The sequence below is a fragment of the Oncorhynchus nerka genome, linkage group LG1, assembly GCF_034236695.1.
Source record: "Oncorhynchus nerka isolate Pitt River linkage group LG1, Oner_Uvic_2.0, whole genome shotgun sequence".
In the NCBI taxonomy this organism is placed as follows: Eukaryota; Metazoa; Chordata; class Actinopteri; order Salmoniformes; family Salmonidae; genus Oncorhynchus; species Oncorhynchus nerka.
In genome coordinates this window covers 16992533-17009705 of record NC_088396.1, presented here as the reverse complement: position 1 = coordinate 17009705, position 17173 = coordinate 16992533, and positions in this window count along the sequence as shown.

Here is a 17173-nt window from a genome sequence, read left to right as displayed (position 1 = left end):
TGGCATCACATGGTGGATTTGTTTTCTTCAAAATAAGAGTCTCATTGAAAAACCACGCTAAACTTTGGGAATATCTTTTTTTTACACTAATGTAGTACAACTGTTTTTCACAGCATTGCGACCACCAAGTTCACACAAATACTGGTATGTTGAAAGCTATTGTGTAAGCTATATTTAAGTTAATACACTTTTAAATGTTTTTTTTAACCTTTATTTAACTATGCAAGTCAGTTAAGAACAAATGCTTATTTTCAATGATGGCCTAGGAACAGTGGGTTAACTGCCTTGTTCAGGGGCAGAACAACAGATTTGTACCTTGTCAGCTTGGGGATTTGAACTTGCAACCTTTCGGTTACTAGTCCAATGTTCTAACCACAATACTAATATATGTTATTGGAATTACTCAATACTTACTGCAAGACCTAAATGAGTCTCTTGTGCTGGGCAACAGGTTGGAATATGGAATATATAAATATTAGGATGATATTAGGATGAGCAATGTCAGAGTGACATAGACTAAAATACAGTAGAATAGAATACAGTATATACATATGAGATGAGTAAAGCAAAATATGTAAACATTATTAAAGTGACTAGTGTTCCTTTATTAAAATTGCCAGTGATTTCAAGTCTATGTATATGGGGCAGCAGCCTCCAAGGTACAGGGTTACGTAACCAGATGGAACCCACCTAGTGATGTTAACTTAACAGTCTAATGGCCTTGAGATAGAAGCTGTTTTTCAGTCTCTCGGTCCCAGCTTTGATGCAACTGTACTGACCTCGTCTTCTGGATGATAGAGGGGTGAACAGGCAGTAGCTCGGGTGGTTGTTGTCCTTGATGATCTTTTTGGCTCTTCTGTGACATTGGGTGCTGTAGGTGTCCTGGAGGGCAGGTAGTTTGCCCCCAATGATGCGTTGGGCAGACCGCACCACGCTCTAGAAAGCCCTCCGATTGTAGGTAGTGCAGTTGCCGGTAATACAGCCCGACAGGATGCTCTCAATTGTGCATCTGTAAAAGTTTGTGAGGGTCTTAGGGGCCAAGACACATTTCTTCAGCCTCCTGAGCTTGGAGGGTACTGTGGTGTTGAATGCTGAGCTATAGTCAATGAACAGCATTCTTGCATACTGTAGGTACGTAGGTAGTCCAGATGGGATAGGGCAGTGCGATGGCGATTGCATTATCTGTGGATCTATTGGGGCGGTAAGCAAATTGAAGTTGGTTTGTAGAGAGAACTATTCTACCCATCTCAGATAGTGGGGTGGGAAATACTCAGTAGGTTCTCTACTAACCAAATATGTGTAGCTTTGGAGGGGGACTGTGTCACACGGCCTGCTGATGGCTTTTCACTCTGCCCTCTTTATAGTGCCCAATGCAATACACTGTTATAGACTGTGCATGGGATACATATTGGCTTGTAGAGAGATCTTTTCTATCTGTCTCAGCTAAATTGGGGTGGGAAATACTCAGTAGGGTCTCTTCGAACAAAAAAGTTATATTTTAGCGCCTGGCAATGCAGATGCTCGTTGACACATGCGAGCAGTGTGGGTGGAATAATTGAATAACATGTATATGTACATTTATTTTGCAACACGTGAGCAGTGTGGTCAGCGTGTTAGACTTGCTTTCAATGAGAAGGACAGATCTGTCACATTTCTATGGTCAGGTCTTGCAAGAGTTATATATTGCAGCTTTGAGTAATCTTCTACGAGAAAACATCCTCTTTCTACGATTCTTTGAAAGAGGATGTTTTCTTCAGAAATGTGAAAACAGGAAAGGGATATTACCTCAGATGTTTGTGTGCAATAAAATACAAACAAAGACTATGTAAACAATGATGGCCTGGCATACCTGTTAACGATATAGATTAACCTACTGGTAATGGCTGTACCTTAACACATTTAAATCAGCCCAAGGCCAGCCTTGACATGTGCCAAAAAAATGCATCAGGTCAATCGCTTGGACAAACAAATAAAGTTTGTGTTTTGTCTTTACAACTGATATTCACCACAACAACAGTACATTAATGTTTTGGTTTGGAATTAATGTAACAATGCAGTACTAAATGCATATAACACAGTGCCTTTCTAAAACTAACCACATTTGGTAAGTAGAGACCCTACTAAGTATTTCCACTTTAGCTGAGACGGGTAGAAAGGTTCTCTTTTACAACCCAATATTCTCAACATACCAGTGTCAACATTGTATTTTTTGTAACATATTTTTTATTTGTTTTCATAAATTACTTATTGCATTTTCTTGTTGGCACAATAAAAGTGGCCATTGATTAAAATTCAATATCATTTGAATGAGTTATCCACATTGTAATGTTTTGAAATGCTGGCTTTTATTACAAAGGTTTCGTCATTACCATATGAACTTGATATCATTGTTTGTGCTGCGGGCAGAATACCAGTTAGGAATGCCTAGATAGAAAATGGGGGGATTAATGGATGAAAATTGGCAAATGGTGGAAAATCTGATAGAAATTAACGATCTGGTGTGCCTGAATGATGGCAGAGAGACCAGGATTGATGTAGACAAGGGAATAGTCTGCCTTGGATCTCACTCTGGTATCCATGATAATCGAAAATTTCAATAAGCATTTCTCTACGGCTGGCCATGCCTTCCTCCTGGCTACTCTAACCCCGTCCAACAGCTCCGCCTCCCTTCTTCAAAGGGGGTGACACTCTAGACCCAAACTGTTACAGACCTATATCCGTCCTGCCCTGCCTATCTAAAGTCTTCGAAAGACAAGTTAATAAACAGATCACTGACCATTTCGAATACCACCGTACCTTCTCCGCTGTGCAATCCGGTTTCCGAGCCGGTCACTGGTGCACCTCCGCCTCGATCAAGGTCCTTAACGATATCATAACCGCCATCGATAAAAGACAGTACTGAGCAGCCGTCTTCATCGACCTGGCCAAGGCTTTCGACTCTGTCAATCGCCGTATTTTTATCGGCAGACTCAACAGCCTTGTTTTCTCGAATGACTGCCTCAGCTGTTTCACAAACTACTTTGCAGACAGAGTTCAGTGTGTCAAATCGGAGGGCATGTTGTCCCGGACCTCTGGCAGTCTCTATGGGGGTACCACAGGGTTCAATTCCCGGGCCGACTCTTTTCTCTGTATATATCAATGATGTCGCTCTTACTGCGGGCGATTTCCTGATCCAACTCTACGCAGACGACACCATTTTGTATACTTCTGGCCCTTCCTTGGACACTGTGCTAACTAACCTCCAAACGAGCTTCAATGCCATACAACACACCTTCCGTGGCCTCCAACTGCTCTTAAACGCTAGTAAAACCAAATACATGCTTTTCAACCGTTCCCTGCCCGCACCCGCTCACCCGACTAGCATCACCACCCTGGACGATTCTGACCTAGAATATGTGGACAACTATAAATACCTAGGTGTCTGGCTAGACTGTAACCTCTCCTTCTAGACTCATATTAAACATCTCCAATCCAAAATCAAATCTAGAATCGGCTTTCTATTTCGCAGCAAAGCCTCCTTCACTCACGCCGCCAAACTTACCCTAGTAAAACTGACTATCCTACCGATCCTTGACTTCGGCGATGTCATCTACAAAATAGCTTCCAATACTCTTACCCAGCAAACTGGATGCAGTCTATCCCAGTGCCATCCGTTTTGTTACCAAATCACCTTATACCACCCACCACTGCGACCTGTATGCTCTAGTCGGCTGGCCCTCGATACATATTCATTGCCAGACCCACTGGCTCCAGATCATCTATAAGTCTATGCTAGGTAAAGCTCTGCCTTATCTCAGTTCACTGGTCACGATAACAACACCCACCCGTAGCACACGTTCCAGCACGAATATCTCACTGATCATCCCCTAAGCCAACACCTCATTTGGCCTCCTTTCCTTCCAGTTCTCTGCTGCCAGTGACTGGAAAGAATTGCAAAAATCGCCGAAGCTGGAGACTTTTATTTCCCTCACCAACTTTAAACATCAGCTATCTGATCAGTTAACCGATCGCTGCAGCTGCTCATTTATCACTCCAGTGTTAATCTGCTAAATTGTAATTCTTCACTACTATGGCCTATTTATTGCCTACCTTTTCATACCTTTTGCACACACTGTATATAGACTTTCTTTTTTTCTACTGTGTCATTGACTTGTTTATTGTGTTATTGGCTTGTTTATTGTTTATTCCATGTGTAACTCTGTGTTGTTGTCTGTGTCACACTGCTTCGCTTTATCTTGGCCAGGTCGCAGTTGTAAATGAGAACTTGTTCTCAACTAGCCTACCTGGTTAAATAAAGGTGAAATAAAAATAAATCTTGTGCGATGGCAGAAATCTGTGAGTTGAGGAGTCGGTAGTAGGGAGTGATCATTACCCCATAGTATGCACAGTAAGCCGGAGGGAGGAGGTGTCAGGGGATGGAGTAGGCAGGTGGGTGTTTGGAAGGGCGAAGTGGGATCAGTTTCAAGAGTTGAGTGAGCAGCAGGTGATGGCTCGGGTGGATATGAGAGGGGATGTGGATAGTACCAATAACTGGGTGAGAACAGCTTTAGCGGGGGCAGCTACTGAGGCTATACCTAAGAGTTCAGGGAGAAGGAAGAGGAGGAGGAGGAAAGCAGTCCCATGGTGGATGGAGGAGTGTGGGGCAATGGTGAGGAGTAGTAACAGGGCATTTACAGTACTGAAAAGGAAACACAACTTCCAACATCTGATTCAGTATAAGCAGGCCCAGACCCTGGTGAGAACTATCCGTCAGGCAAAGATGTCATGTTGGTGTCGGTTCTGTGACACCATTGGAAGTGTGACACCTGTGGGAGTAGTGTGGGGGATGATTAAGAGGATGAGTGGGGTCAGAAGGGAGTGGGATTATCCAGTGTTGACAAGTGGGAAGAATGTGGCAGTAACAGATGAGAAGGCAGAGATGCATAGCTCTGCACATTTGTCAGAGGAGGAGCAGAAGGGGAGGGAGGAGGACCCTGGAGTTCTGGATAGGAGGGAGGATGTAAATTATGCGTTGAATGCACCATTTACCATGGCAAAAATAAAAAGGGCAATAGGTAAGGCTGGGTTAACTTCATCTGGGAAAGATGAGGTGTGCTATGTTATGTTGGCCCATCTTAGTGATGAGGCACTGGATAAGGTATTGGTGTTGTACAACAGAGTGTGGGAAGAGGGGAAACTACCCGGAGGCTGGAAGGATGCAGTAGTGGTACCAATCCGGAAGCCAGGAAAGGACCCAACGAGGCCAACAAGCTATCGGCCAATAGCTTTAATATCAACAGTATGTAAGATTAAGGAAGGTATGATTACGGAGGGGCTAATTTACTTCCTGGAGAGCAGGGGGCTAGTAGGGGGCCAGTTCAGGATTTCTTGTTTGGAAGGTCTATCCAAGTGAGGGTGGGCAGCTACCTGGTGGATAACGGTATACCGCAGGGGAGCGTGATTCGTCCTCGGTTGTTCTCAATCATGATCAATGATGCTTACTCTCAGGTATGGATGGAATATTGGGAGGTCATTATTTTCAGATGATGGGGCCTTATGGAAGAGGGGAAGAAATGTGCCAGGTGGGAAAGTGTAAGAAGGTGCTAAATTGATTGATTGATTGATTAAATGTAATATTTTAACACAATAAAGCTTATTTTCATTGTGGTCCTTTCGGAGGGGGAAGGGGGTGGAGCAAAGTTAGGCGGCAACTGCAGTGGCAACAACCAATGACAGACACAATAGTTGTTTATTTCATAAAATGAGATAATTAGTACAGTTCCATTTCCTAATAAACAACTCTGGACAGGTACATCTCCCTGGTCTTACTTACCCCTAATATATACAGCATTCATTGTCTTATATATACACACAAGACTATCACAAAATGATACACATTAGGCATCAAAAGGCAGAACATATACTATCCCGGACATTTCCTTCTCATCCACGTATTATAATCTTACGACTCACTTTTGAGACATGCTACTAATTAGCAATTTTTTCCAGTGAGAACTTTTTCTAGGTTACCTAGCCAGCTATTGTCGTTCTTTTAACGCAACGTAACGTAATCAACACTGCTAGCTAGCCAGCTAGCCCCCGAATCAACAACGCAGCCACTGCCAGCTAGCCTACAAAGTCAACAACGCAGCCACTGCCAGCTAGCCTACTTCAGCAGTACTGTATCATTTTTTAATCATTTTAGTCAATAAGATTCTTGCTACGTAAGCTCAACTTTCTGAACATTCGAGACGTGTAGTCCACTTGTCATTCCAATCTCCTTTGCATTAGCGTAGCCTCTTCTGTAGCCTGTCAACTATGTGTCTGTCTATCCCTGTTCTCTCCTCTCTGCACAGACCATACAAACGCTCCACACCGCGTGGCCGCGGCCACCCTAATCTGGTGGTCCCAGCGCGCACGACCCACGTGGAGTTCCAGGTCTCCGGTAGCCTCTGGAACTGCCGATCTGCGGCCAACAAGGCAGAGTTCATCTCAGCCTATGCCTCCCTCCAGTCCCTCGACTTCTTGGCACTGACGGAAACATGGATCACCACAGATAACACTGCTACTCCTACTGCTCTCTCTTCGTCCGCCCACGTGTTCTCGCACACCCCGAGAGCTTCTGGTCAGCGGGGTGGTGGCACCGGGATCCTCATCTCTCCCAAGTGGTCATTCTCTCTTTCTCCCCTTACCCATCTGTCTATCGCCTCCTTTGAATTCCATGCTGTCACAGTTACCAGCCCTTTCAAGCTTAACATCCTTATCATTTATCGCCCTCCAGGTTCCTCGGAGAGTTCATCAATGAGCTTGATGCCTTGATAAGCTCCTTTCCTGAGGACGGCTCACCTCTCACAGTTCTGGGCGACTTTAACCTCCCCACGTCTACCTTTGACTCATTCCTCTCTGCCTCCTTCTTTCCACTCCTCTCTCTTTTGACCTCTCCCTCTCACCTTCCCCCTACTCACAAGGCAGGCAATACGCTCGACCTCATCTTTACTAGATGCTGTTCTTCCACTAACCTCATTGCAACTCCCCTCCAAGTCTCCGACCACTACCTTGTATCCTTTTCCCTCTCGCTCTCATCCAACACTTCCCACACTGCCCCTACTCGGATGGTATCGCGCCGTCCCAACCTTCGCTCTCTCTCCCCCGCTACTCTCTCCTCTTCCATCCTATCATCTCTTCCCTCTGCTCAAACCTTCTCCAACCTATCTCCTGATTCTGCCTCCTCAACCCTCCTCTCCTCCCTTTCTGCATCCTTTGACTCTCTATGTCCCCTATCCTCCAGGCCGGCTCGGTCCTCCCCTCCCGCTCCGTGGCTCGACGACTCATTGCGAGCTCACAGAACAGGGCTCCGGGCAGCCGAGCGGAAATGGAGGAAAACTCGCCTTCCTGCGGACCTGGCATCCTTTCACTCCCTCCTCTCTACATTTTCCTCTTCTGTCGCTGCTGCTAAAGCCACTTTCTACCACTCTAAATTCCAAGCATCTGCCTCTAACCCTAGGAAGCTCTTTGCCACCTTCTCCTCCCTCCTGAATCCCCCTCCCCTCCCCCCCTCCTCCCTCTCTGCAGATGACTTCGTCAACCATTTTGAAAAGAAGGTCGAGGACATCCGATCCTCGTTTGCTAAGTCAAACGACACCGCTGGTTCTGCTCACACTGCCCTACCCTGTGCTCTGACCTCTTTCTCCCCTCTCTCTCCAGATGAAATCTCGCGTCTTGTGACGGCCGGCCGCCCAACAACCTGCCCGCTTGACCCTATCCCCTCCTCTCTTCTCCAGACCATCTCCGGAGACCTTCTCCCTTACCTCACCTCACTCATCAACTCATCCCTGACCTCTGGCTACGTCCTTTCCGTCTTCAAGAGAGCGAGAGTTGCACCCCTTCTGAAAAAACCTACACTCGATCCCTCCGATGTCAACAACTACAGACCAGTATCCCTTCTTTCTTTTCTCTCCAAAACCCTTGAACGTGCCGTCCTTGGCCAGCTCTCCCGCTATCTCTCTCAGAATGACCTTCTTGATCCAAATCAGTCAGGTTTCAAGACTAGTCATTCAACTGAGACTGCTCTTCTCTGTATCACGGAGGCGCTCCGCACTGCTAAAGCTAACTCTCTCTCCTCTGCTCTCATCCTTCTAGACCTATCGGCTGCCTTCGATACTGTGAACCATCAGATCCTCCTCTCCACCCTCTCCGAGTTGGGCATCTCCGGCGCGGCCCACGCTTGGATTGCGTCCTACCTGACAGGTCGCTCCTACCAGGTGGCGTGGCGAGAATCCGTCTCCTCACCACGTGCTCTCACCACTGGTGTCCCCAGGGCTCTGTTCTAGGCCCTCTCCTATTCTCGCTATACACCAAGTCACTTGGCTCTGTCATAACCTCACATGGTCTCTCCTATCATTGCTATGCAGACGACACACAATTAATCTTCTCCTTTCCCCCTTCTGATGACCAGGTGGCGAATCGCATCTCTGCATGTCTGGCAGACATATCAGTGTGGATGACGGATCACCACCTCAAGCTGAACCTCGGCAAGACGGAGCTGCTCTTCCTCCCGGGGAAGGACTGCCCGTTCCATGATCTCGCCATCACGGTTGACAACTCCACTGTGTCCTCCTCCCAGAGCGCTAAGAACCTTGGCGTGATCCTGGACAACACCCTGTCGTTCTCAACTAACATCAAGGCGGTGGCCCGTTCCTGTAGGTTCATGCTCTACAACATCCGCAGAGTACGACCCTGCCTCACACAGGAAGCGGCGCAGGTCCTAATCCAGGCACTTGTCATCTCCCGTCTGGATTACTGCAACTCGCTGTTGGCTGGGCTCCCTGCCTGTGCCATTAAACCCCTACAACTCATCCAGAACGCCGCAGCCCGTCTGGTGTTCAACCTTCCCAAGTTCTCTCACGTCACCCCGCTCCTCCGCTCTCTCCACTGGCTTCCAGTTGAAGCTCGCATCCGCTACAAGACCATGGTGCTTGCCTACGGAGCTGTGAGGGGAACGGCACCTCAGTACCTCCAGGCTCTGATCAGGCCCTACACCCAAACAAGGGCACTGCGTTCATCCACCTCTGGCCTGCTCGCCTCCCTACCACTGAGGAAGTACAGTTCCCGCTCAGCCCAGTCAAAACTGTTCGCTGCTCTGGCCCCCCAATGGTGGAACAAACTCCCTCACGACGCCAGGACAGCGGAGTCAATCACCACCTTCCGGAGACACCTGAAACCCCACCTCTTTAAGGAATACCTAGGATAGGATAAAGTAATCCTTCTCACCCCCCTTAAAAGATTTAGATGCACTATTGTAAAGTGGCTGCTCCACTGGATGTCATAAGGCGAATGCACCAATTTGTAAGTCGCTCTGGATAAGAGCGTCTGCTAAATGACTTAAATGTAATGTAAATGTAACTTGAAACTGCCCATTGAAAGTATACGTTTCCAATATTTTGAAATACTGTGTGATGCACTGTCTGAGGAGTTGGGGGGCTGGGCGTTCCCCGTTGAGGACCATTTATGTTCCATTGATCCAATCTGTAATAGACTATGGCAGTATAGCGTATGGTTTGGCAGCCCCGACCTCATTGGAAAGGCTAGATGTCATATAGGGTGAAGGACTCAGAATATTTCGTGGGGCGTTTCGGACGTCCCCAGTGGCTGCACTACAGGTGGAGATGGGGGATATGCCATTGCAGATTAGGAGACAGCAGCTGGCAACTAATTATTGGGTCAGCCTACAGGGACATGGTGTGTCTCATCCTGCAAAATATATTTTACAGGCATGCTGCGAACATGAGAAAGAACTGAACACAAGCTTTGGGTGGGTGGGTAATACCCAGCCGAGGGAGATGGGACTGTATGGAAGGGAGTTTAGTCCAACGGTAGCTATTCCTGTAAATCCACCATGGCTACTCCTTTCTCCAGTTGTAGATCTAGAAGTATTGGAGAGACTACAGAAAGATAGGGAGGGTGTTGAGCCATCTGATTGGTTTAAGAGTCGTCTGGTCATATACACAGACGGTTCAAAAGATCCAAGGACAGGATGTACTGGGTCAGCATTTCTAGTGCAGGAATGTGGGGTGAAAGTCAGGAAACGTATTACTAATCATCTGGCTGTATATACGGCGGAGCTGATGGCCATACTGTTGACCTTGCAGTGGGTGGAGGAAGTTAAGCCAGAAAGAGTAGTTATTTGCAGATTCATGAGCAGTTTTGATGAGTCTACAGTCTTTCAGCTCACGTAGCAGACAAGACCTGCTTTATGAGGTGCTACAAACCCATGGCAGGATTAGACTGATGGTTATACAGATAAGATTTACTTGGGTCCCAGGACATGTGGGGATGAAGGGGAACAAGGCAGTGGGTGTACTGGCTAAACAAGCACTTAGTAGAGGGGATGTTGATGTTGTAGTTTCAATGAGCAAGGCAGAAGCAAAAGGTCTAATATGGTCAGTGATGGTGTAGAGATGGCAGGAGCAGTGGAATAGAGATACTAAGGCAGGCAGTACAGAGGAATGTCGGGGAGGAGAGAACGGCAGGACAGAAGAGCTATTTGTACAAGATTAAGGGTGGGACACTGCCGGTTAAATACGTCCTTAAATGTGATAGGAAAGCATCCAACAGAAAACTGTTAGTACTGACAGGAAACAGAGACCGTGGAGCATGTATTGCTACAGTGTGGGCAGTATCAGAGGGAAATAAGAGAGGCTGAGATCTAATGAGGGAGAAGGGGATACAGGAAATTAGTTTAAAGAGTATAGTTAGTTTCTCCCTGTCTCTGGCCCACACTCCAGTACAGTAGGTGGCGGTAATGCACCATAGCTTTGGATGTCAACTGCCGATAAACCCCACCGAAGAGGACAATGAGAAAAGCTATATGGACACGCCTGGTGCCCAACATGGATGACATATTTCTTGAGAGTTGAGTGCAGGCCAGTCAAGTTCTTCCACACCAATCTCAACAAACCATTTCTGTATGGACCTTTCTTTGAGCTCAGGGGCCTCGCTTCGCGTTCCTAGGAAACTATGCAGTTTTTTGTTTTTTTACGTGTTATTTCTTACATTAGTACCCCAGGTCATCTTAGGTTTCATTACATACAGGCGAGAAGAACTACTGAATATAAGATCAGCGCCAACTCACCATCAGTACGACCAAGAATATGTTTTCCGAGACGCGGATCCGGTGTTCTGCCTTACAAACAGGACAACGGAATGGATCGCATGCAGCGACCCAAGTTAACGACTCCGAAAAAGAGGGAAACGAGGCGGTGTTCTGGTCAGACTCCGAAAAAGGGCACATCGCGCACCACTCCCCAGCATTCTTCTTGCCAATGTCCAGTCTCTTGACAACAAGGTTGACGAAATCCGAGCAAGGGTAGCATTCCAGAGGGACATCAGAGACTGCAACGTTCTCTGCTTCACAGAAACATGGCTTACTGGGAAGACGCTATCCGACGCGGTGCAGCCAACGGGTTTCTCCACGCATCGCGCCGACAGAAACAAACATCTTTCTGGTAAGAAGAGTGGCGGGGGCGTATGCCTCATGACTAACGAGACATGGTGTGATGAAGGAAACATACAGGAACTCAAATCCTTCTGTTCACCTGATTTAGAATTCCTCACAATCAAATGTAGACCGCATTATCTTCCAAGAGAATTCTCCTCGATTATAATCACAGCCGTATATATCCCCCCCCAAGCAGACACATCGATGGCTCTGAGCGAACTTTATTTAACTCTTTGCAAACTGGAAACCATTTATCCGGAGGCTGCATTCATTGTAGCTGGGGATTTTAACAAAGCTAATCTGAAAACAAGACTCCCTAAATTTTACCAGCATATCGATTGCGCAACCAGGGGTGGTAAAACCTTGGATCATTGTTACTCTAACTTCCGCGACGCATATAAGGCCCTGCCCCGCCCCCTTTCGGAAAAGCTGACCACGACTCCATTTTGCTGATCCCTGCCTACAGGCAGAAACTAAAACAAGAGGCTCCCACGCTGAGGTCTGTCCAACGCTGGTCAGACCAAGCTGACTCCACACTCCAAGACTGCTTCCATCACGTGGACTGGGACATGTTTCGTATTGCGTCAGATGGAAATATTGACGAATACGCTGATTCGGTGTGCGAGTTCATTAGAACGTGCGTCGAAGATGTCGTTCCCATAGCAACGATAAAAACATTCCCAAACCAGAAACCGTGGATTGATGGCAGCATTCGCGTGAAACTGAAAGCGCGAACCACTGCTTTTAATCAGGGCAAGGTGTCTGGTAATATGTCCGAATATAAACAATGCAGCTATTCCTCCGCAAGGCTATTAAACAAGCTAAGCGTCAGTACAGAGACAAAGTGGAATCTCAATTCAATGGCTCAGACACAAGAGGCATGTGGCAGGGTCTACAGTCAATCACGGACTACAAGAAGAAACCCAGCCCAGTCACGGACCAGGATGTCTTGCTCCCAGGCAGACTAAATAACTTTTTGCCCGCTTTGAGGACAATACATTGCCACTGACACGGCCTGCAACGAAAACATGCGGTCTCTCCTTCACTGCAGCCGAGGTGAATAAGACATTTAAACGTGTTAACCCTCGCAAGGCTGCAGGCCCAGACGGCATCCCCAGCCGCGCCCTCAGAGCATGCGCAGACCAGCTGGCCGGTGTGTTTACGGACATATTCAATCAATCCCTATACCAGTCTGCTGTTCCCACATGCTTCAAGAGGGCCACCATTGTTCCTGTTCCCAAGAAAGCTAAGGTAACTGAGCTAAACGACTACCGCCCCGTAGCACTCACTTCCGTCATCATGAAGTGCTTTGAGAGACTAGTCAAGGACCATATCACCTCCACCCTACCTGACACCCTAGACCCACTCCAATTTGCTTACCGCCCAAATAGGTCCACAGACGATGCAATCTCAACCACACTGCACACTGCCCTAACCCACCTGGACAAGAGGAATACCTATGTGAGAATGCTGTTCATCGACTACAGCTCGGCATTCAACACCATAGTACCCTCCAAGCTCGTCATCAAGCTCGAGACCCTGGGTCTCGACCCCGCCCTGTGCAACTGGGTTCTGGACTTCCTGACGGGCCGCCCCCAGGTGGTGAGGGTAGGCAACAACATCTCCTCCCCGCTGATCCTCAACACGGGGCCCCACAAGGGTGCGTTCTGAGCCCTCTCCTGTACTCCCTGTTCACCCACGACTGCGTGGCCATGCACGCTCCAACTCAATCATCAAGTTTGCGGACGACACAACAGTGGTAGGCTTGATTACCAACAACGACGAGACGGCCTACAGGGAGGAGGTGAGGGCCCTCGGAGTGTGGTGTCAGGAAAATAACCTCACACTCAACGTCAACAAAACTAAGGAGATGATTGTGGACTTCAGGAAACAGCAGAGGGAACACCCCCTATCCACATCGATGGATCAGTAGTGGAGAGGGTAGCAAGTTTTAAGTTCCTCGGCATACACATCACAGACAAACTGAATTGGTCCACTCACACTGACAGCGTCGTGAAGAAGGCGCAGCAGCGCCTCTTCAACCTCAGGAGGCTGAAGAAATTCGGCTTGTCACCAAAAGCACTCACAAACTTCTACAGATGCACAATCGAGAGCATCCTGGCGGGCTGTATCACCGCCTGGTACGGCAACTGCTCCGCCCTCAACCGTAAGGCTCTCCAGAGGGTAGTGAGGTCTGCACAACGCATCACCGGGGGCAAACTACCTGCCCTCCAGGACACCTACACCACCCGATGTTACAGGAAGGCCATAAAGATCATCAAGGACATCAACCACCGAACCACTGCCTGTTCACCCCGCTATCATCCAGAAGGCGAGGTCAGTACAGGTGCATCAAAGCTGGGACCGAGAGACTGAAAAACAGCTTCTATCTCAAGGCCATCAGACTGTTAAACAGCCACCACTAACATTGAGTGGCTGCTGCCAACACACTGTCATTGACACTGACCCAACTCCAGCCACTTTAATAATGGGAAATGATGTAAATATATCACTAGCCACTTTAAACAATGCTACCTTATATAATGTTACTTACCCTACATTATTCATCTCATATGCATATGTATATACTGTACTCTAGATCATCGACTGCATTCTTATGTCACTAGCCACTTTAACTATGCCACTTTGTTTACTTTGTCTACATACTCATCTCATATGTATATACTGTACTCGATACCATCTACTGTATGCTGCTCTGTACCATCACTCATTCATATATCCTTATGTACATATTCCTTATCCCCTTACACTGTGTATAAGACAGTAGTTTTGGAATTGTTAGTTAGATTACTTGTTGGTTATCACTGCATTGTCGGAACTAGAAGCACAAGCATTTCGCTACACTCGCATTAACATCTGCTAACCATGTGTATGTGACAAATAAAATTTGATTTGATTTGATTTGAGGGGCATTGTCATTCTGAAACAGGAAAAGGCCTTCCCCAAACTGTTGCCACCCAGTTGGAAGCACATAATCGTAGGGACAAATGCCACTGTATGCTGTAGCTTTAAGGGACCTAGAACTAACAGCCCCAGACCATTATCCCTCCTCCACCAAACTTTAGTTTGCACGATGCATTCTGGCAGGTAGCGTTCTCCTGGCATCCGCCAAACCAAGATCCATCCATCGGACTGCCAGATGGTGAAGCGTGACTCATCACTCCAGAGATGGCATTGGTGGTGTCCAATGGTGGTGAGCTTTACACCACTCCAGCCAACGCTTGGCATTGCACATGGTGATCTTAGGCTTGTGTGTGGCTGCTCGGCCACGAAAACCCATTTTATGAAGATCCTGACGAACAGTTCATGTGCTGACGTTGCTTCCAGATGCAGTTTGGAACTCGGTAGTGAGTGTTGCAACCTGAGGACAGACACTTTTTATGCGCTACGCGGTTCAGAGCTGAGCCGGCACAATTGTTTAGTGACTCCGTCAGATCAGAGGAAGGAGGGATGACCAGGGATGTTCTCTTGATATGTGTGTGAATTGGACCAAATTTAGTGATGCAGAAACAAGAGACCACATGTTGCCGTTTTATGAAATCTGATTATTCTGGTGACATTATGATCGATGCTTGGTTGCTGACAAATGAAAATATTATCACTTTTGGCGGCAGATAGCCTAGTGGTTAAAAACATTGGGACAGTAACCGAAAGGTTGCTGGTTTGAATCCCGAGCTGACTGGGTGAAATATCTGATGATGTGCCATTGAGCAAGGCACTGAACTCTATTTGCTCATGCAAGTCACTCTGGATGTGCAATAAAGCACTAAAGTAAAACTGCAAAAGATGTGGCAAAGCAATTCACTTTTTGTCCTGAATACAAAGTGTTATGTTTGTGGCAAATCCAATAAAGTACCACTCCCCATATTTTCAAGCATAGTGGTTTTTTAGAATAAAAAAGGAATGGAGCTAAGCACAGGCAAAATCCTGGAGGAAAACCTGGTTCAGTCTGCTTTCCACAAGACACTGGGGAGGTGAATTCACCTTTCAGCAGGACAATAACCTAAAACACAAGGCCAAATCTACACTGGAGTTAATTACCAAGAAGAACGTGAAAGTTCCTGAGTGGCCGAGTTACAGTTTAGACATACATTTACTTGAAAATCTATGGCAAGACCTACAAATTTGACAAAATAATAAATGGCCTAATGTTGCACAATCCAGGTGTGGAAAGCTCTTAGCGACTTATCCAGAATTATTCACAGCTGTAAAAGCTGCCAAAGATGATTCTTCTACAAATTATTGACACAGGGTTCAAACATTTCTAAAAGCATGTTTTCACTTTGTCATTATGTAGTATTGGCGCAGCGGTCTAAGGTACTGCATCTCAGTACAAGAGGCATCACTACAGTCCCTGGTTCGAATCCAGGCTGTATCACATCTGGCCGTGATTGGGAGTCCCATAGGATGGTGCACAATTGGCCTAGCGTCGTCCGGGTTTGGCTGGGGAAGGTCGTCATTGTAAATAAGAATTTGTTCTTAATTAATAATATCCTCTTCGTGCTAGGGGGCAGTATTTTCATTTTTGGGAATAAAACATTCCCGTTTTAAACGGGATATTTTGTCAGGAAAAGATGCTAGAATATGCATATAATTGACAGCTTTCGATAGAAAACACTCTAACGTTTCCAAAACTGTAAAGATATTGTCTGTGAGTATAACAGAACTGATGTTGCAGGCGAAAGCCTGAGAAAAATCCAATCCGGAAGTGCCCCAGGTTTTGAAAGCGCTGCGTTCCAATGACTCCCTATTTGGCTGTGAATCAACGAGCTTACGCTTTCTACGTATTCCCCAAGGTGTCTACAGCATTGTGACGTAGTTGTACGCATTTCTGTTGAAGAATAGCCGTAGGCGGCCACATTGCGGATGGATTCTAAACAACGTTTGCCATGTTTCTTTCGATATTATGGAGCTAATTTGGAATATTTTTCAGCGTTGTGGTGACCGCAATTTCCAGGCGATTTCTCAGCCAAACGTGAAGAACAAACAGAGCTGTTTCCCCTACAAAAATAATCTTTTGGGGAAAAAAATGAACTTTGGCTATCTACCTGGGAGTCTCGTGAGTGAAAACATCCGAAGTTCATCAAAGGTAAACGATTTAATTTGATTGCTTTTCTCATTTCCGTGACAAGGTTGCCTGCTGCTAGCAAGGCATAATGCTATGCTAGGCTATCGATAAACTTACACAAATGCTTATCTAGCGTTGGCTGTAAAGCATATATTGAAAATCTGAGATGACAGGGTGATTAACAAAAGGCTAAGCTGTGTCTCAATATATTTTATTAGTGATTTTCATGAATAGGAATATTTTCTAGGGATATTTATGTCCGTTGCGTTATGCTAATTAGTTTCAGGCGATGATTACGCTCCCGCATGCGGGTTTGGGAGTCACTAGAGGTTGTTCTTAACTGATTTGCCTTGTTAAAATAAAGGTAAAAAAAAAATGGGTGAGGAAAATAATCTATTTCATCCATTTAAATTCAGGCTGTAAAACAACAAAATGTGGAATAAGTCAAGGGGTGTGAATACTTTCAGTTCACAGAAGCTACTGGGTAAACAATATGCCAAGCTGTCAAATTGCTGGTATCTGGGGTACTTTCTCATTAAGGGCCGGTTTAGGAGACACAGATTTAGCTTCCAATGTAGAAATCCAGTGTAGAAATCCCCTACAATAAC